This window comes from Hirundo rustica, chromosome 1 (genome assembly GCF_015227805.2).
Source record: "Hirundo rustica isolate bHirRus1 chromosome 1, bHirRus1.pri.v3, whole genome shotgun sequence".
Taxonomy (NCBI): domain Eukaryota; kingdom Metazoa; phylum Chordata; class Aves; order Passeriformes; family Hirundinidae; genus Hirundo; species Hirundo rustica.
In genome coordinates this window covers 138,783,485-138,804,230 of record NC_053450.1, presented here as the reverse complement: position 1 = coordinate 138,804,230, position 20,746 = coordinate 138,783,485, and the positions used below count along the sequence as shown (strand labels likewise).

Sequence of the window (20,746 nt, the reverse complement as noted above, 5' to 3'; positions counted from 1 at the left end):
CGACATTTATAAGGCATCTTGTACCATACTGAAAATACCAGAACTTCAGCAGAGCAGGGAGAAACATGCTCCTTCCAGATATCCATTTATTTTAAAGTCAGCATTTACAACATTCACTAAAGTGAACTCAGGGAGACTGAATACCCATTTTACTTAGCTGAAACAGTTTTTAAAGGATGAAAAGAACATTCTCCAGGATGTCTCACAGGATGCAATGCCTTTAACAAATGGCACATCTGAATTTAATAAGTGGACACATTCCTTTATAAACTGCAGAAACAGTTAAAAAAGCTTTTGGAGTCATGTATTGGAAAGAAGGTAGAAGAAATAACAAGACCTTTTAAATGTAATGCTTACATTAGTGTATTAAGATGAAGTCTTTCATAAGATACAAGCATACTATTGGATTAACCTAGCTACACATTTTAAACCTGATGTTAGACAGTAAATACCCACTAAGCCAGAGTGTGTTATATTATTGTGACACTTTGAGCAGGCTGATATGTTGCTGGTCAATGTTATTTACTATCATTACGTACACACCTGCTCAGCAGCCACATCCAATAAAGCATTAGTGTCCTCATCATAGCTCAGCCTTGCAGCTCATCAGGTCCTCAGACGAGACTGTGGCAAGTTGGACAGGCAAATAGAACTCCCTGCTGCCCACGGGACACAGAGTGTGGACACATCCTTGCATCCCTTGGCTGGTGAAACAGGAGTGGGCAGCCATCAGAAGGTACCTGGCTGAGGAAATGTTCTCTCCAGCTCCTAACCTGTCCAGAGGGCTGCAACAGAGCTAATTACGCACAGCAACAGGGTGCTAAGGCTGCCTGCTAATGACAGATGAAGGGTGCCCCAGGTCTTACAGACAGATGAGGGTGAGAGCAAAACCAGAAAGATAAATAAGAAATTGCATTACTCCTACTGTGCAAGAATTGTCTTAAGGCTAGGAGAAACCATAAATCCTGTTTGCTATCAAACTAAGCCTAAGCACTCTGTAGCCTGTATAGTGAGTGAATAGATGAGTGACCAATTAGATCTGCTAGTGCAAGTCACTCTTCTTCCCTCTCCTTACAGCTGGTAGTCTCACATATCAAGACACATCAAAAAACTGAAATCCACATGTCTGTGAATATAGACTATAACTACTCAATAGAACTGCTGAATGCACATCACTTTGGTTTAGCAAAATTATGTGATAATTAAAAATATTTATGACAATGTTTGGTACCAATGCAGATAGGGTGCAATTCATACTGATTGCATCCATCTTTGGTTCCTTTGGGTTTTTCGCTCTTTTGGAAATTGACAAGAGCTCTGACAGCTTCACAGCGCTTCCCATCTGAAAAAGTGTATAAATATCACAGGACTTAAAAACACCGCTGATTTTACAAGGCTTGCCTGTGCAGAGATCACATAATATAATAAGTGGTAAGGGTGCTTGCTTTCTCTACCTCAAATCTATATATGTCCTGTTTCAGTCAACTAAGAAAGCAGAAAAGCTCATGGCTCACACATACTTCCTTCAATCCTTGGCAATGTCTAATCACAAAATTAAAGCTGATGTACTTGGAACTTGTTTTAAAGTTACTGAATGTATTCTTTTGAAAATCACTGAAGACTAAAAAGGTACTTACATCCATTTCTGTACAAGTAATCTTGTGGTAATTTAAAAGAGATTTTATACACTATTTTTATCATCCTTAACACATGTGCTATCAGATGTTTATTCAGTTTTTCCATTGAAAATATCAGTAATGTTGTCTGCATGTATATCATATTTCATTTAAAAAATTCAGAATCCTTTACAAGGCCTTCAAGTATTTTAACCATATATTGCAATGGCGAAAAGAAGACACAGATTTTGCCACCAATTCTGACTTGTTCAGAATTCAACTTCTAAAGAAGCTCTTAACACACACCTCATCCCCTTCCTTTACAGCACCTTTAATCCACCAAGCAACCCTCGCCCCGAAAGGCACCAGGTGGTGTGGCTGAGGTAAGGGAATCCTGGCTGTTCCACCCACAGGCACAGGTTGTGTCTATATTTCCATTTATCAAAGCATAAATTTTTTAAACAAATCTTTTGATCAGGGATCCTTAGTCCTGGCAATGAGCAGATTGCCATTTTTCCTGCTGACACTGCCCACAGGTCAGGCAGTGGCACTTCATCACATGTCTTCATGGCAGCTACAGCAAAGATATGCATAGAAAATTGTTCAAACTCTTAAGTGGACCTATACCTGCTCTTAATGTCCTCTAAGCAAACATACAAAATTGTAAACAAATTTACTTAGAATCTTTTTAGAGAGTTAAGAAACTGTTTTTAGAAATAGCCCTGTTACAATCTACAGGATTTTCATCTCTTGTTAGCTTTTTTAATGATGCAAGAATATCTAGTACCATCAGCTGGCTGCATTTCCTTACTGCTACAGAATTCAATGTGCCTCCTGGAGAGATAAGGACACTTGGGTAAACTTCCTCTCATATCTCTCCAGAGCAGTGTCTGACAAACTACTGAATGTCTGGGCTCATTGGCCACACATCCTATCAGCAGCATTCTGAAATGGTCAGTAAATACTGGATTTGGCTTTCAAACATGTAACGTGACAAAACTTCTACTTGAGAGATGACATTTTATCAGAATTATTATATGAAATAAATAGATATATGTTCTAGAGGATATAAAGATACGAGCTGTTGCATGCCATTGAGCAGCAGAGAACAGCTCCAACTGTCAGGAATGTCAATGTACTGATAAGCATTACAGAACTTTTTGAGGAAGATAAAAACCAACTGGTGTTAGGACTGTGAGCTTAAACATGCTATGATGAAGAGTGAAAATTAAGGCTGCACCTGCTATTTGCTGCCAGTATTTTCACTGAGGGTTTGGAAAAATCTCTGTCATGTCATCTGGAATAAGGCTTGTGCTTATGGGCAGAACAGAGACTAAAGAAAAATCAGTGCTTTTAGTTGTAACTTGTTATTTAAAAATTAACTCCTGTGTTAGTATTGAGCAGAAAATACAGAAGTCATTAACTGGCACTGTAATTCACCTCCATGGGTCTTTATGGGTCAGCTGTGATGGAGCAATGGTCTGTGCCATGCACTAGGGAAGCAGCCTGGAGCTTCACACATTTTTCTCCTAAAGCTTTTAGCTTTGCACTGGTGGAAATTTCCTTCTTTTGACGAAACAGGATTTTCTGCATTTTCAGTGATTAGCAGACTAAAAAAGAAATTAAAATGCAGTCCATTTTTGCCTTGAAAAATTACAGTTTTCATGCGAGGCTGAACAGGAATTACTAAATACAGAAGATGACTACAGGCCACCATTTTTATCTCTGGATGCATAGTTTAGATTTAGCACATGAGTAAAAGGAGAGATCAAGGCTATTGCCACTGGCATTCAGTCCTTGAAACAGAAGGATATTGCTAAATGAAGGTCCTAGATGATTTCAGGGAGTAGCTCCATGGCATCCAGGGTGAGACAGCAGCTCCTAACACCCCCAGAACAAGCAACATCAGGATTAATGTTAGAGGAGGTCATGTCAGTAAGGCACCCAAGGGGATTTCATACAGCTAGGAACACCACTGAAATCTTTAATTTACACTCCGTTAAAATAACTTGCCAGTCAAGCAGGAAGGAATTGTTTTGTCTGCTACAAACCACCCAGCTAACAAGCAGCAGCTGCCCTGATGCTAAATATCACTATTCCCTAATTTCACCAGTTGTGAAGACAAACATTGCACTGGGTTAGTTACAATGAATCTCTAGAATTCCATCATAATTTTCTAGCAAAGACTAGTTTGTAAGAATGTGGAAAACAAGCAGACAAAATATTACATAAGTTAAGCTTCTCTTTGCTAGGCCTCTTTTTTTTTTTTTCTTTTTAATATTAGGACATAGTGGCATCTGAACAAACATATCTTTCATGGAGAAATTCTGTATGGTTGATCAGCCTCTTAACACCTTTAAAAATACAGAATTAGACTTGTACTTGGTACAAGTATTTTTTGCATTTCTATTTACATGCAGTGATACACATCAGCTTGATGATATTTAAAAAAAAAAAAAAGAAACCAACAAAAACCAACCAAAGAACGTATTATATACCAACGCTTTGTCATCAGCAAGTAATTTCTAGTTACAGTTTTTTCCTACTTAAAACTATCTCCCGAGCAGCTAATTCCAGTCTTATATTTACTCAGCAATAACTACCACCACTGTGTCTCCCAGAAACTTCCCTGGGAGTGGCAGGCACAGGACTCATGTAGAGACACACACGTGCACTTGCACAAGCATTACAAAGGTTGCTCTGGTGCCAGCATCTATTTAAACCATCACTAAAGGCAGTACAATTTAAACCATTTGCAGGATCCTGAAGGACTTCTGAGGTTTTGAAGAGAGCTTTTCATGTTGTCAGTCTGACTGCCCAAAAGCTGCAGCTTTGCCCCACACCCAGGCTCTTGCCCAGCCATGGAGCATGCAAACCGTAACACAGGCACGTGAGCTACAGAGCCCTGCAAAGGAAGAGGTCACTTAGATCCAAGAGGTCGAGACAGCATTCAAAGTGACACTTCACTTATCCAAGCATGAAGAATAGGAAATGTAATTACCTGAACTGCATTCAAACAGTAATATGAGAGGTAATTCAGCACAAAAATATATTGAATCCCGTAAGTGCATACACTATATAACAATGGGAAACACAGAAAAGTGGCAGATGAGACAGATAATGACAAACAGTGTGCACAGGGTCAGTAGGAAAAGCAAACTGCACAGTGAGATATGCAGGCTGGAAAATGGCCAAGTATAACACGTGAGTTTGCATGGCTAGTGCATGAACTGAGAGCATGATTTCAACATTGCCTGGAATGTCCAGCGTGTGAATGAGATCATTTATCATGCACTCAAGGCTTCACTGAGAAATCTGTGCCACAAAATAATAAATAACTTACAGGTCAGCATAAAATGTGTTTAAGGGAAACTAATCTTTGGTCTCAAACTGCTGGATAAATTTTAACCCCTTTAGGTACTATTTGATTACCCTCACTTAGTGATATACTTAGTATTTATCCTCTGCCCTAATGAAATTGATATTTGAGAGAGAAATAGGTTGTAATCTCCTGCCTCTGGCAGCCATACGGGTATGGGGAGAGAGGGACCATCTTCAGACAGGCAGAACATCTTTGGCAGAAGATAAATCTGCAACCCCAAAACAGGTGATGCGCCTTCCTGGTGATAGCCAAGATGCAGCCAGGCAGCACAGCTGTCTGTGAGGCTTGCATGTTAGCCAGGCAGTGCCTACACCTCACACAGCAGGGCTGCACTTACACCTTCTCTGTCTTAACCTCTTTTCCCATGTCTCCTAACAAGAGGTGCTTAGAAAGTTTAATTTCAAACAATTAATTAAGTCTATCTATGCCACATCTAGATGCTGCAGATGAATCAGCATATTGGAAGACAGAAGACTGAGGAGAGGTCTCCAGAATTTTCACTCCTCAGGAAGCTACTCATGTGCTGAAGCTGCAGAAAGAGCCTTAGCGTGTTCACAAACTCAAAGTATGAGGCTCGTGATAAATTTTATCTAGGCCAGGACACAACCCCAGCCTATGTCAGCAGGAGATGGCCATCATAAAATTTATTTCCCAGTAACAGTACAACTTTGCCGGTTCTTAAATGTCTGCATACTAAGATACTGGATATATTCAGCCAGCTAGCTGTGCATTCCAGATGTTTTGATTTTTCATGTATTTGCAGCTTTCCTTTTTTTTTTTTTTAAAGCAGAATAACTCATGACTGAGCCCTGAATGTTTTCCCTTTCCATAAAATGAACAGCAGGCCTGGGTGACTACTTATTGCATAAACACCTTAGTAGTCAGAGGGAGGGCAAAGAAAAGATGGATCCATTACTCAATGGGAAAAGACAGTTTTTAACAAATGGCATGAGGAAAACAGAAATTTGGATGCCTTTCTCATATCAGACTTCAAGAAGAGGGTCAGCTGTGACCATGTGTCTTCCATAATTAATACCAGCAAGAAAATCTAAAAAGGAAAGGAATGAAACCAGACAGTGTGCTGGGATATTACGAATCTCATCCTAGGGCACTACAAGAACTTACAGATGAAAATTTCTGTGTTCTTAATGTTTACCTGAATTCACTCAGGATGGGTGAAGTACCAGAAGATTTGGAAAGAGCTGATGTTGTGTCTACATTTATAATACTAGAAGGGATTCAGGAGTTAAGATCAGCTAGAATAATTGTCTTTCTGGGTTGGGGGGAACCCTCGATGCCTAAAGTTAAAGAATTGTTAACAGCAGAAATGGCTCCAGGAGTTAATCAGAAGCTTAAAACATTACCATGCCATTGTGCAAAAAAAGCCCTGGACTTGCACTAAGATTTATGAACATTTATTCACAGTAATTGTAACATAATCCTTCCACTGTGCTCGGTGATGGAACACCATGTCCAGCTTTGAAAATCCCATTCCAAAGGATGATGTGAGCTAACCTGAAAATTAAAGAAAGTTCTATCTACTGCTTAATCAGCAGACAAGAATAACAACAGATAAGAGATGGGAGTTGAATTTCAGCCTAGAAGGACACTACAGACCATCCACCAAAAAAGAAAAGATACACAAGTTTATTAAGTACATGTTAAATACATGAACATTGCTCTTTCTTTTCAGCATATTTCAGTGATGTTCTTTCCACTTTCAGTCAAAAACCTCTCAACTCCTGTCTTGACATCACACAAATAAACTAACATAGAACTCACAAGTAACTTTCTAACCTACTAGAATATCCACAACATTAAATAAATGGATAAATCTGAAAGTTATACTTTAAATTCAGAACACTGGCTCTTGTTTTGATAAAAGGGTACACTCAAAAATTATACGTCCTATATTAATAGGGTCAATTCTGGATAGAAAAAAAAAACTGTTTCACACAAACAGCCAGGCTTGAGGGGATTTTGACAGTAGGACTAATATTTCTGAGCCTTCTCATTCCAATTTTGCTAAATTACTCCAGATTTTCATGGTACTGTTTGACTGACACCTACTGAAATCTCTAATACTGAAATACTATGGTTCCAATTAAGTCATGTCACTTAGGTGACATTCTTACACTGCTAAAAATTTTGTATATACATGAAAAGTTATATACTCTGTATAAAATATATACCTACATCCTAAAGATGTGAAAGTGATATTGATACGTTACTTTATGGAGCAAGAATCCAATGAGGAACATTTAAATACCTACAATCTGTGCGATCTATTAATTCTCTTAATTTAATCTAAACTTCAAAAGCTCTGACAGATTTCAGAAAGACATAATTTAAGGAAAAATGAACCTTCAAAAATTATACTTAATTTCCCCCAAAATTGTAACCTTTCCAAAATTCCCTCATCTAATCTTTTTTAGAGCTGTGAAGAGAATTGGTAAAGTTTTTGCTCATCCCTCATGCCCTTATAGTAGAACAAACAGAAGATCCTGAGCTTCCCAAGGGGATGTATAGAGCTCTCTTACTTTTCCTGCCAGGTCCCAGAGGAAGAACTTTTAAAGTGGATATACTTTCTGCAATTGAAAAATAGTTCTGTAAGCAAGGCAACTACTGTAACTTGGTTTCCAAAGCAGTTTTTTCTTTTATTATTTTTATTTTGGATTGGCTACTGACTTGGTAAAATGAATTATACTTAGGCTGCAGTATACATTCAATTTCAAAACATTTCCATCAGAATTCATGCAATCTCATCCACAGTCTGAATTTCCTCTTCTAGTGAATTATGCTGTGAGCTCCAACCCAAGCTTGTCCCTTGGGTTTGGCTTTTATGAGGTGTCACCCACACGTGAACTCTGTGATGTGCAAGGAGAGTTGAGCACACACTGCAGCTCTTCCCTGAACACAATATCAATCAGGTCTCCCTTCTCTACCCAGCCAGCAATTTTCCACAGTATTATAGAAAAATATAGACATGTACTATTTGACAGGTACAGAACAGAGTATTCCACACAGCTCAGTGTACACAGTATATCACAGAAATGCAGCATTTCTCAGGCCCTTACCTCTCCATCATAATTGCACAAATTCAGCTAATGGGTAAAAAGGTTATCAATGAAAGAAAGCCTGCCAGATATTTTTGACCTGACCAATTTTGGGAGGAAATCATGCTTAAAAAATAGCTAAAGTATACTTTATGCTTGAATCAGAGTCAGGATCTCACAGCGAATAAGAACAGAGGTAGGCCAATTATTCATTACCTAAACAAATGTCCAGATATTCAGTTTTCAATAACCATAACTCCAGTTTATGTACTGCATAATCTCAACTGGAAGGAGGCATGGTCAGCTGCCCTATTCATCCTCCAGGTGAAGTCATCCTTCAGCAGCTATAGAAATAAATGTTCATGGAGGCAGTTGAAAGAACATCTACTGTTTCATACCTGGTCTCTGTTCCTACTTTGCAACTATAAATTCCAAGAGTTATCTTGATGTTCTTTCCCAGCTTGATTTTTTTTTTAATCTAGATTTATTTTGTAATCTACTGGCCCGTGTTATTTCTCTATTTCTAATACTAATATACTAAAATGAAATAATATAGTCCCTTATACATTATCAAAGCTATGCCTCGAGCTCAAAATTTTGAACCATTAACTGCATTACGTTGCACATCTGATACCAGCCCTAGTTTCACTAGAGTTTTTTCAGACTACTCTAAAAGACAGTAAAATTTCTGATTCTTTTTTTAGATCACAGTAAAAAAGCTGCAGTTCAAATGGAAAAAAAAAAATGCACTGGTAGTAAAGAAGAAAGCTAGCATTCAATTTGTGGTATAATGAACATTTGTATATACAAGTACTGTATATATACAAGATCTGTCTTCTCTGCCCTCATGAATCTAAAACAGTTGCAGAGGAAACAAAAAATACTGTAGGCTAAATTCTAACATTCTTTGCTTTGCTATTCTTTTAATAATGAACTTCCTTGGATGGCAAACCCCTAGTCTTACATGTGTTCTGTATTTGTAGGTACATCCCCATCAGGAAATACTGTGAAATGGAAGCTCCTGACAAATAAAGTTTTTGGCCTTTAACATTCCATAGATATTACTTGAATGTCAGACAGAATGATTTCCAAACTTTGGCCATTATTCTATATCTATTTAAAAACCGTCATGTTCTTGGAGATAATTAGTAATACACATATCAGTTATATGGTCATTGGAGTTTGTCATAAAAACAAAATAGGGAAAATGTAATTAATTCCCCTTTTTATGATGCTATTATTGCTTGCTTCATGTGAAGAGACCATAGTTATGAATCCCACTATATCCCCAAAAGTCCTTTGGCCCCCTTCTAATAATTAGGGATGGAACAAACAGGTTTTGTCTAGTCTTGGATCCAACGGAATATGAGATACCAAAAGGTTTAGTCTAAAAGTACTGTCCTTGCATTCCAATCACCATGAACTGCAAAGTAAAGGGCAGAGGAGAAATCAGGGAGGAAACTCTAATGGAGAAAAATGAAGTGAAAAATAAAGCAAACTGAAGCAACGTGAAGCCAAATAATAAAGCAAATAAAAAAACTCAATAAAAGGGTACCAAGAAAGGAAATTGAAAAGAGAGACATTGGTATATTCTCTGCTTTTCTTGGAGGAAAGTGTGGGTGGGTAACAGAAATTCATAAAGTTCTCCAATCAGTAACACATCCCAGAGGTGAAAAAAAAAATTCCTATTTTAATTGATTCAGTCATGAAAGTGAAAATTAAAAAATAAAGGTTTACCTATCTCCATTTTTTTATTTAAACCAGCAAATCCTTAAATGATATTCAGTTTGCAAAGAAAGTCCATCACCAGGTGGGAAATGCCAAAACTCAGACTGTCTCTGCAACCCTGTTTTGCACTCCATGTGCATGTGCATCGCATTACAGACTTTCCTTACCCACAACCCCATCTCATCCTTCATATAGCCTTGTTCTCCTCACAAAAGGAACAGGACCCATTTCATATGCATGGAAGCAAATTACTCATCTTAGCTATTCTGGATGTGGACTTGAGGTTCACGTACTGCATGCTTGTCAGGTCTTGGTCTGAAGACCAAGCAGCAAATTCTGCAGCCTGGGTCTATGTATTCCTCATTATAAAATAAGAATTTTATCCTACTCCCTCCTTTCTCTTTTAGCAAGATGAACCTGGCATCCAGAGAAATTATGGTCAAAGATGTCCATTAAATTCAGATGAAGAGTAACATGTAAGTACAAGATGACCTTCTTGAGTCCTTTGCATTAGACAGTACTTCATGCAATAAAATTGCAGCTGACACTGACTTCAGTTACTGTTATGTGGTTTCAGCTCTGCAAATCAGAACCCATGGTCTCAGATTTGCACATCCAGCAACTATACCAAAAGACAAATCCATACAGCCAGCATTCCCTTGTGAAAGTTGAGGCAGTATGTCTGTCTCTGCCACACAGATCTCAGTGGCAGAGAGGTCCACTCTGACCTTTAATGGCTTTACCTACAAGGATTACTTTTGTCTCTGCCTCAAGCTGCCCCCTCAAAATAGAACCCAACTTCTCAGTTAAGTACAACCCATCTTGCACAATGTAGGGCAAGAATTCTGTAGAAACACCCCCCAATACGTAATTAAAATTAATCATCATGCTTTACAGTCCTGTTAAAATTAGCCACAATTTTGTATTTGCTGTTATGCACCGAGTTTTGCTGAATTGTTGTCTGTTAGCACCACTCATGTTATCTTATTGTTATTTAAAACTTTCAAAGAAACCAGAAATAGCATCCTGTTGCCCATGTAAAGTTCAACATTAGTAGAAACTAATCCAGACAACCCAGCTTGATCTCCTGTGCACAGACCAGGATTTTAAGGCATAGCACACACACACAACCATGGGGTTTCACTGACATTACACAACAAAGAATGACATTTGGTCAAACTCGTCATCCATGTCAGGTTGTTTAGGACTCCACTCCCCACCTAACAGAGCCTCCTGCTCCACTTCTCCATTCCAGCCCCTTTGACCCACATAAAAGCCATTCCTCCTTCACCACTTTTTTCTCCTCCAAGCCCCAGTCTTCTTCCCACAGGAATTTTCTGCCTCCCCTCAGCACACTGCCTACTTTAGCCATCTCGTTCAGCCTATACCTGCCTTCTGCCACCTCTTCCACTATTCTTCTTTACCACTTCAAGAACACATAAACACCCTCGGCTGCTGCTCATGCTCTTGTATTACTCAGCCTTGCCCCTGCCTTGCAGCTTCTGTACCCTTCACTGTTTCTTTTGGCTTCTCCCTTATCTGCTGTCCCTCCACCCCCCAAGTCTGTGCCCACTTCCCACAAAACAACTTTCAAATCACTTTGGCCAATGCTTAGATTTTATTGGGGGGCATCCAGCCAGTCCCATTTCCACAGAAAAAAACACACACTCTGCATTTCCACCACCCTTATAGTATGCCCCCTTCAGAATTATCAGTATTTGTTCTTCAACATCTCTTACAAAAACAACTCACAGTAACATCTTGCCTAAACTAAAATAACCATCCCAGTGCAGAAAGCCAGTACTTAACAGGGTTTAATTCATGCTCAAAAAGACAGTGAGTGTAAGCTATAAATAGTAAAAGAACATGCCATGTTGCAGCACTACTGATATACACTAGATTTCCCTTTATAGAAATTTCACCTAAAACTCTAAGCAGTGAGTGCAATCCTTGATTGAAGTTGTACAGCATTACATAGCCCAACAACATTTTGATAAAGTGAGTAAAGTGATGGAGGAACAGAGTGCCATAAAAATCACATCCCTTAAAAGGACTTTCTGTTCTGTAAATCCCACATGATTTCCTTTTCTCAATCCACCCAATAAATGAGAGAACACAAAAGGATTAACTGCTGTTTAAAAAATTAGCTTGGTGAAAAAACATACTGTTACAGAATTTTCTATGAAAGTTTTCAAATTTTAAAAACTTGACTGGGAAACATAATTTACTATAAAATCAATAAATATTGGTTACCAGGGCATAAAGAATTGTACATCTGTGTTCTTTTGGAATAAAGGTTTTACTTTCTTGCAATACATCTCAAGATCAAAAATAAGTTTCCACATTACATAGCTAAATAAACAAGAGATTCTGTGAGTGAGACCAGTAATTTAAGCCCTCCCACCTCCAGCTTTTCTATTTGCTCTCTTCTGCTATTAATAAAGTGCTTCAAATCCAGTTTCCTTTGTAGAAACAAAGAGATCATCCATCTCCCTGAGTAAGACTAGGTGTCATCACTTTTCCCTTCTTTGTGAAATAATAAAAGTCATACTGCAGAAAAAAAAAAATTCTTTTAAACCTTATTCAGGCAGGAATAAAAACTGTGACCTTGGATGCCATGTGTGTGAACTGAAAGTAGTTTCAAGTTACAAAGGTCCATAATCTACACTTCTTTTTCCTATGGATTTAGGATGGAGGGACAGCAATTTCTAGTCTGTACTGAAGGGATTCTACTTCTTGTTCATATTTAAATATAAACTCTATGAACTGTACAATTAGAATACTGCTACTTTTGCTTTCTGATAGAATGGCAATTTACTCTCATTTTACACTATGCAGATTAGATTGCTACTTTTACATGCAGTTCTAAGGAGTACTGTCACAAAAACTAAGTTAAAAAGAAGCAGTACTCCTGCAGCTCATTGCTCAACAGATCAGTGAAAGTAGATTGTAATCTTATATTATCCTCCACATTTGTTTGCATTCTGAAAGCATATAAGCCTTTCCAAATACACTTGATCTGTTTTTTTTTTTTTGTTTTTTTTTTTTTTTTTTACAAGAAATAGTTGCAGCTGCCTTGTTAGGACCCACAAAGAAGAGTTTTACTTGCAGGGTTGAAAGATTCTGTGCCTGCACTGATGTTTATTTCCTCTTTATTTTTCTCTATTTATTGTTTCTCACACTTGCTAATAATTCCAACCCGTTATTTCAAACAAAGCTTTACAATACAGTGGCATATTTAGACTGTAAAAGATTGTGATCTACCACTTTGACAGCTCAACATTTTTAGCTTGTATACAGCACCCAGCCAAAACTGAACAACAAAAATATTTTGAGCCCTTTTATTTTCAAAACAAATGCTTTCTGTACAAGAATCTGTCATTTAGAAACAATACACACACACATAACCCCCCTATTATATAATAATTGATGCTTGGGGTTTATTAAAAGCACAAAGATTGCAAATGCATTTGATTATTCTTTTGCAGCATGAAATAACCAGTTACCTTTCAGGAAAGGAGCCCTCCGTGGTACAAGCCTTTCTGTGATTTCCACCTGCTCTTGCTGATGCTGTTTAACCAGGTTTCCTTCGCTGCCAGCTCTCAAAATCTTTTCACCTAGCCTAATTTTTCGTGATCGGCTGTTAAAATCTTCTTTCCTAGACAAAGGCGATTTAGGAGCTGTATTAGCTGACACAGGTCGAGCCAAGCGAGAAGGTTTGGACATCCTGCCTGTGCAGGAATGTACCTGCTCCAAAAGCAATTTCTAAAAAAAATCCTTCGCAGCTCACTTTCCAGCACAGAGGCTGGGGAGTTGGTGTGTGCAGCGCAGCTGGATGTGAAGCGCTGTGCTGCCAGCCTGATCAGTTTTAAACACCAAGCGCTGGGTGGTCACGCAGTTTCCCAGACCTGTGGAATGCAAATGTGTGCTGGGGTAAAACAGATGACTCTGTCCCAGTGCTGAGTCCCAACCACGGTGTGGGGAGCAGAAGCTCTTCCAGGGACTGTCTGGAGCTCCTGGTGTGCGCTGACGAGCGCCCTGGCATGAGGGGAATGCTCCACCTACGCAGGTACAACGTGAAAAACCACCCAGGCGCGGGGTTACCTCTGCATGTGGGACCCTCCCGCATTCCTCTCTCAAGCCCTCTCTCTCAAACAAACACTTTCTTGTTTCAGAAGATTTCCTCGCAGTGTGCCAAAACCACACTGCTTCAGTGCTATATGGTAAATGCCTGATGTCAAGAACATATTTGTCTTTGAGTTAAGCACAGCGCAAGCTCAAATTGGATTAAATGATGCATATTCTCCTAGCACTGTGCTCTCTAACTCACCAAAAGAAAGGAAGGATTGACAACAGAAATAATCTCTCTTTGAAAAATGTCCCAAATCCCTTATTATTAACTGAGTTTGTTTAGGAAGCAACACTGCACAGAATATTGCCCATTATACTTTCCTATTTCAATGGTACATATATATCTAGAAAACCCCCAGCTTCTTGCACACTATAGATAATCATGTTCTTTACTGACTCTCTAAAGAAAAAAATCCTGACCTCAGGCTACATAATTTCAAATCTCAGTTCCTGGGTGCTTTTCTTTGAAAATGCCCTGGCAAATCCTGCCTAACTTTCTCTGCCAGCTCTGTGCTTGTGAATGTTGCCAAGACAAAAAGCATTTGGTCACATGAAAAGAAAATTCCGTTCACCATAATTTTGGAAACAACTTCTAAAGAAAAACAACATAGTGCAAACAAAAGAAAACATCACAGCTACAGTTACAGTGAAATATTACTGTTGAATTTTAAAATGTATTTCTCAATATCCCAGGCAACCAGTATGCTGCATCTCTAAAGCATATGAGGGTCCATTTTATTTCAAAACTAGAACAAACATAAGCAAATCAATATTATGCCAGCTAAAGTACTAATAGGTATTTAGGAGAAACGCTTAATAAGCAAAAAGTAAGCAAAACTTGACTGAATTATTACAGCCATTTCTCATTTTCTGGGATGGCAATTGTGCAATGCAGTAAAATATTTTTGCAAGTTGTTTCCATATTTTTTCCAAGAGTCCTATGTTAAATAGGCAACTGTTTATGCCTTCTCTATAAAGCATGGCATCTATTGCTTTGTTGTCCCATCAAGAATGGGCCTGATTAAGCATGATACAGCAAGCCTTGACAGGATATTATTCCACATATTATATTATCAACACAGAAGGAAGACTGAGTGGGAAGATTTCTACTCACAAGGAGGGACCTGAGGGGCATGAGAGTAACTGGGCTCATTAGCAGTTCTCAGTCACAGCAGGTCATGCAGAAAACAATGAAGAACAGAAACAGGGGTGAAATAGGATGAAGAATGGAGAGCTAATCATTTAACTGGAGTAAAGAATGAGTGAAGAAGGAAGGGAAAATGTGAAACCCAGTATGTATGTGACAGCTCAGTCGTACTGAGCCTAAGAAGTACTGTCATTCCCTCTCAAGACCTTGGACTGTTTGACCTATTGTAATTTTTAATATCTTCCATTATGATTTCTCACTGTGTAAGCAGGCACAAATGCTGTATGCTTAAGAAGTGTTTTTAAGCTGTGACAATAATACCTCTGACACTACAAAGACATATTTTAATTCTGCAAAACACAGAACAATTGTGAAATAAAATCCAGTCCTGAGTGACAACAAAACTACTATTTCAGTTTTTGAATCACTACAGCTAAAGCAAAATCCAACTGAGATTGCTGTACATTACACATTCACCCAAACTAAGCATCCTTGTCACAGGTTGCTTGTGGACAGAATGACCTCTTCTGTGAAGGAGAATCTAACTAGATGGTCACTTTACCTGTAACTTAATTTGTAAGCAAAGTAAGGACATTGTGAATTCAAGATTTTCCTAAGGCTCTCTTTAGCGACGTAGCAAAAAAGATGAGGAAAGGGAGTTTTATCCATCAGCTTTTGACAGGAAAGGCTCTAAGTTGTCCATTTGGATGCTAAGGTGACACTTCTGCACTGAAAGAGAGCAGCAACATCCTGGTTTTGACAAGAAAGAAGCTCTTTTCTCTCACAGCAGGGACACAGCCCTGCAGAAATGGGGTGAGTCAAACATGCTCCTTAAACACGGGAAATTCCTGGAATACTCCAGTCAAAGCTGACCATTTTCAGTAATATCTTGGTGTCTGATGGCACTGTGTCATGTGAGGAGACATCTTATCCATGGGCATGAACATCTGATGTGGGGATAAAAGGGGATGGAGCTGGGCTCTTCTCAGTGGTGCCCAGCAACAGGACAAGAGACAATGAGCGCAAATTGAACCACAGGGGAAAATAAAGAAATTAAGGCTTTTTATAGAGTGAAGGTGGTCAGACACTGCCACAAATTGAACAGGGAGGGCATGAACTCTTCAGCTTTGGAGATAAGCAACACCCAGCCAGGCACAGCCCTGACCTGCCTGAGCTGAGGGCTGGACTAGGCAATCTCCAGAAGTGCCTTCCCACCCTGCAGAGTTTTATCATTCTGTATTATTAAACTTATACAGAGGTTATTTATAATCTGGAACCTTAAATATCTTTAAATCTGTCCAACAGCAGATGTACAGCCTTTCTCCCAAGTCCCAGCAAACTATCCCATGCCTGACTGACATTTCTTGGAGGATTTGATTCCTTTCTGGTCATTCATCCCTTTTAACTTCCTGAAGTCTGTGGCATGGTGTTCCCCAAAAAAATGTCCTCTTTGTTTGTTTTAAAGGCTCTGAGATGTGAAGCTGATGATTCCAGTTACGAGCATCAAACCCGTAAAAGAATCCTCCAAAAATCCAAAACACCAAAAAAACCTCCACCCCAAAATCCCCCAAACCCCTGAGATAAACCATTCCAGAACACAAGCTGAGGTTGCTTAGCTGACTGTGTTTCAGGCTGGATGTTGACACAGTAAATCAGCGTACTCTGGGCTGGAACAGCATGCGAGTGAAGCCCAGGGTTGCTGCCAGCTCCCCATCACCCACCTGCACAGGTCTTCTCTCCCCAGCCCAGCTGCCCTGGAGGCCTGGGATGCTCCCAACTGTGGGGCAGGTCTCTTCCTGCCAATCCCTCCTTCTTCACCACAGGTTCTTATTGAAGTTCCCCAGGGAGCAAGTCTTTCATCAGTTCTCAGGCTTTTTGAAACCCCAAGCTACTCTTTTGAACTAAAAAAACCCAAAACAAACCCACAAAACCAAAAATAAACAAACAAAAATCCAAACAAAATGTTCAAAACAAACCCAGGCCCTTTTCCCTTAGATTCCAGATAGTCAGCTTCAGCTAGGTATAGACACCATATTGATGTAACATACCATTAAGCAAAAAGCAATTCAGTTTGTCAGGTTTTCATAAAGTGCTGTAGGAAGTTTTCTAGTGCTTTAGGTCAATGAAAAAACTCTGTCACAGCCTCACACAGCAGAAATTAATATTAAGGGACCAACAGTGCTTTTGAATAATCACACATAAGTAAATAAGTAATATTTTTAGAAAACCATGCATTTTCCATACACTGTTTAAAACATTGTCCTTTTAGTTTCAAAACTAACCTCTCCTCTTTCCTGCCTAGAAAATAAATTACTGCTGAAATATGACAACAAGAGTTTGTTAGGAGTTATCTAACAGAAGGCATTTTTACCATAGCGTATTAGATAGGTTACAATACTGCTATTAACTTAAGAAATGTTTGTGCCCTCTGGGATAAAAGAAACGTGACTATAGATGTTATTAATCCAAACAAAGCATTTGCAAAGCTTGAAATTTCCTTTTTTGGGCAGCCATGGAATTCTAGTTTACATTTGCACATAAAGAGCTGGGGAGAAGAGAGGATCCCTTGCGTGTGAACCAGGAAAAATTGGGAGTTGATGCTGTACAGTTCAGGATGTGGTGTTTTCTCATCCTCCCCCAAATTTTGGCCTGCAAGTGTCTAAAGACAGAAAGGCATGTATACAGAAATATTTCAACTTCAGCAGACTCTTTCTAAACTATTGACAGGCAACAACTGCTGCACCAGTAAATGGAAGTTGCAGGTGCAGATGTTAAAACTGCAAATTAATGAAGTCTTCTCTTTACAAAATTACGCAAGTAACCAGATGGCATAACATTTTCAGCATGAAATGAGAAATAAATGTATAGGCACCAAAAGAACGAGATCAGTGATGAAAACACTTTCAGATGCAAGTCACAGACAGGTATGTAATGTAATAATAATAATAAAAAAAAAGCTTGGTGCTTCAGAGAGCTACATTTTATAGTAACTGAAGCATGCAAAATTAGTGACAAGTTAATTTTGCAGATGTTGAAGCTTTCTTAGAATTATGTACCAGTGCTTTATTTCTCCATATATGATTTCTGAAATAGTTGCATAATACAGAAGATGCTTCACATTCAATATATTGAGACGCATTTTAAAACCTTTTACACAGATCTGAAGACATTCTTGCTAGGAAAGTAAACCATGCAAAAGGAACCTAGTCAGTCATTCAAAGACAAGTGAACCCTTCCAACAGAAAGTAGACTGTAATTATGGCAAGTTCTGTTAGTCTTGAATATGGTCTTAAAAAGGAAAGTCTGTTAAGTGTCCTGCTCTAATATAGTAGGTGCCTAGAAGATGCTATAATTAAAGCAGAGTTGTCATTTATATCAGGAAAATCTGTTCCAGAGATTTACTACTCAGCCATAAAAATTTAATCTCAGTTCCAAGTCTTAAAAAAAAAAAAACCAAAAACCAAACAACAACAATTAAAAAAAAAAACCAAAAAAACACCTTCATGTCTACTATATTTCCTTTTATTCAAAATTTAGAAAATTAAACCATAGCAAAAACTTTCTTAAAGATAAAAGCATTTACAGCCATAGAATCTAAATACCTTGTTCTGCCACAGACCCAGAAATAACATCAGTAAGGGCAAAATTAATTTTCTTTATTATTTTATCCCTTCTGCATCTTATATTTTGCTTTGGTTCCAAGACCTTCAAAGTCCTGGTTTGCTTGAGTACACAGGTCTGTGGCTTACTATTAAAGTGTTTGTAAAGATTGAACTACATCAAGGTTATGGTTTTTCTAAACCAGTATGGGTACACCACTACCGTCCCTTACCTGGTGTTGTCCTCAGGACGCCTTTTGACAGCTGCACTTGGTTCCCTTCCCCACCTGAAGGGTTACAGGAGCCCAGGCACACTCAGACACAGGAAACTGCATATACCAAAGGGTGCACCGTCCGAAGAGCAAAGCAAGGGGGCAAGTGTGTGAAAACACAGCCTTTCATGTTTGAAATGTCTGCCAAGATTGTTGCTAAGATTTCCAATTGATGGCAACTGTGATGGCAGGCCTGGGTACTTTATCTTGATGAGTTAATCACTAAGTAATTCCAGACAGAGCAATCAACTGTGAACAGCTGCCCATGCAACTCATAGCGAATACTTTTTTTTTTTTTTTTTTTTAGGATGTCACCTTTTTCTATATATCAGCCACTCACAAAAGAATACAAAATTCAAATATTGATACCATATTTGAATTATGGCTAAACTCTAGCAAAACATACTGTGATTTAGCTGTTCTTGGTGCTATACTACTTGGCTGTAGTAACTAAAAGTGCTAAAATCTTTACAATCTCGGTTCAAAGCTTTTCCACTTGTTCTGATCTTTTAATCAAATCAAATAAGAACTTAGGCTTAACATGTTCTTAAAGGAATACCCGTTAGCTATAAATCACAGCAGATCGTCACTATTATTCCTTCATTGTTAAGTAACATGGAATACTGCTTTCCACATGAGTGGAAAGTTATTTCACATGAGATTCTTCAAGCATTTAAAAATGTGCACAAAATTATCTTTTGCCAAATTTATAGCATTAGTAGTTTTTTGATAAAAGAGAAAAGTGTTCAACTTTCAAAGTCTCTTCTGAAATTATATAAGTGAAACTATGACTGGCTTAGTCTTTATTGCCACTATGAATAGGGGAGGAGAGAAACAATTTATAACATTACACTGACATTTTGCTCTGAAGAAAATGTTAGTTTCAAATGTTAGGTGTTAATTTGTTTTAGCATAACTGCAGCCTTCTCTACCTTTTGAATCATCATTTTCAAATGACCACCTCTTAATAAAAGAATAACCTTTAGAAGAGATCTAACACATCAAAAATACAACACAGTGAGCTTAAAGCTTTACAAAAGATAAAATATGCCTTACAGAAAATCAGCCCCTTATGGTGGTTTGAATGAAATCTTGGAATGAAGAGAAGAGGAAATAGGTAGGAAGCAAGAGCAGATTGGATATGCCAGGAGACACAAGCACAATCCTTGACTGACAGAATCCTGCATATATGGTCAAGCCACTGAAAAGTCCTTTTCATTGTTTCAGTACTTCACTTTCACCATGAAGTTCTGCATCATCCACACAGGGGAAAAATAGGTAAGAAAAGTAAACACAAAATGAATGAAAGGAGAACAAACTTCAGGCATGAGGGCAATTCACTCATATCCCGCCTGAAGCATTTTTACTATTCCTCATCCAACAAGGCTCCATCAATAGCACCTGGGTGGTTGCTCTCGTAAAGAGGAGAAAACTACAAAGAAAAGAGAACAATGGGAAGACAATGGTCGTCCTCTGAAGACAGTGGTGAGAAGGAATATCTCTGTAGGGCACCTGCAGCTCTGGCACTCTTGGCTGGAGGCTGGACTACCACTTTTTCCACCACAGACCTTGGATGTAAAGAAAAATCTCCACAGGTCTATTGAAAGCGGAAGGCAAATAGCAGATATACAACCCTTTATAGTCAGGTATTACAATAACACTTATTTGGGGGCTTTTTTTAAAAACAAAATAATTAGTCAGAGACACCATCTAAACTGCAGACAAACACACACAAAGTGTTCTACCCATCCAGTGTCCTTTTCTCAGGAGCAGCCCTGGGAGTGATGAGTTAATGAACGAACCGCAGAATATAAA

General features: G+C 38.5%; 1 protein-coding gene across 1 annotated transcript in view; it reads right to left on the bottom strand.

Moving 5' to 3' along the window:
• The window catches only part of KIAA1217 (KIAA1217 ortholog), a 226,793-nt gene extending 213,140 nt beyond the window's left edge, over positions 1-13,653 (bottom strand). The window contains exons 1-2 of the mRNA XM_040057759.1: positions 13,530-13,653; positions 13,289-13,440 (exon numbers count right to left, since the gene is read on the bottom strand). The gene's annotated coding sequence lies outside the window, so the exon portion shown is untranslated. The remainder of the gene's footprint in view (positions 1-13,288; positions 13,441-13,529) is intronic.
• Between the last annotated feature and the right edge of the window lie 7,093 nt (positions 13,654-20,746).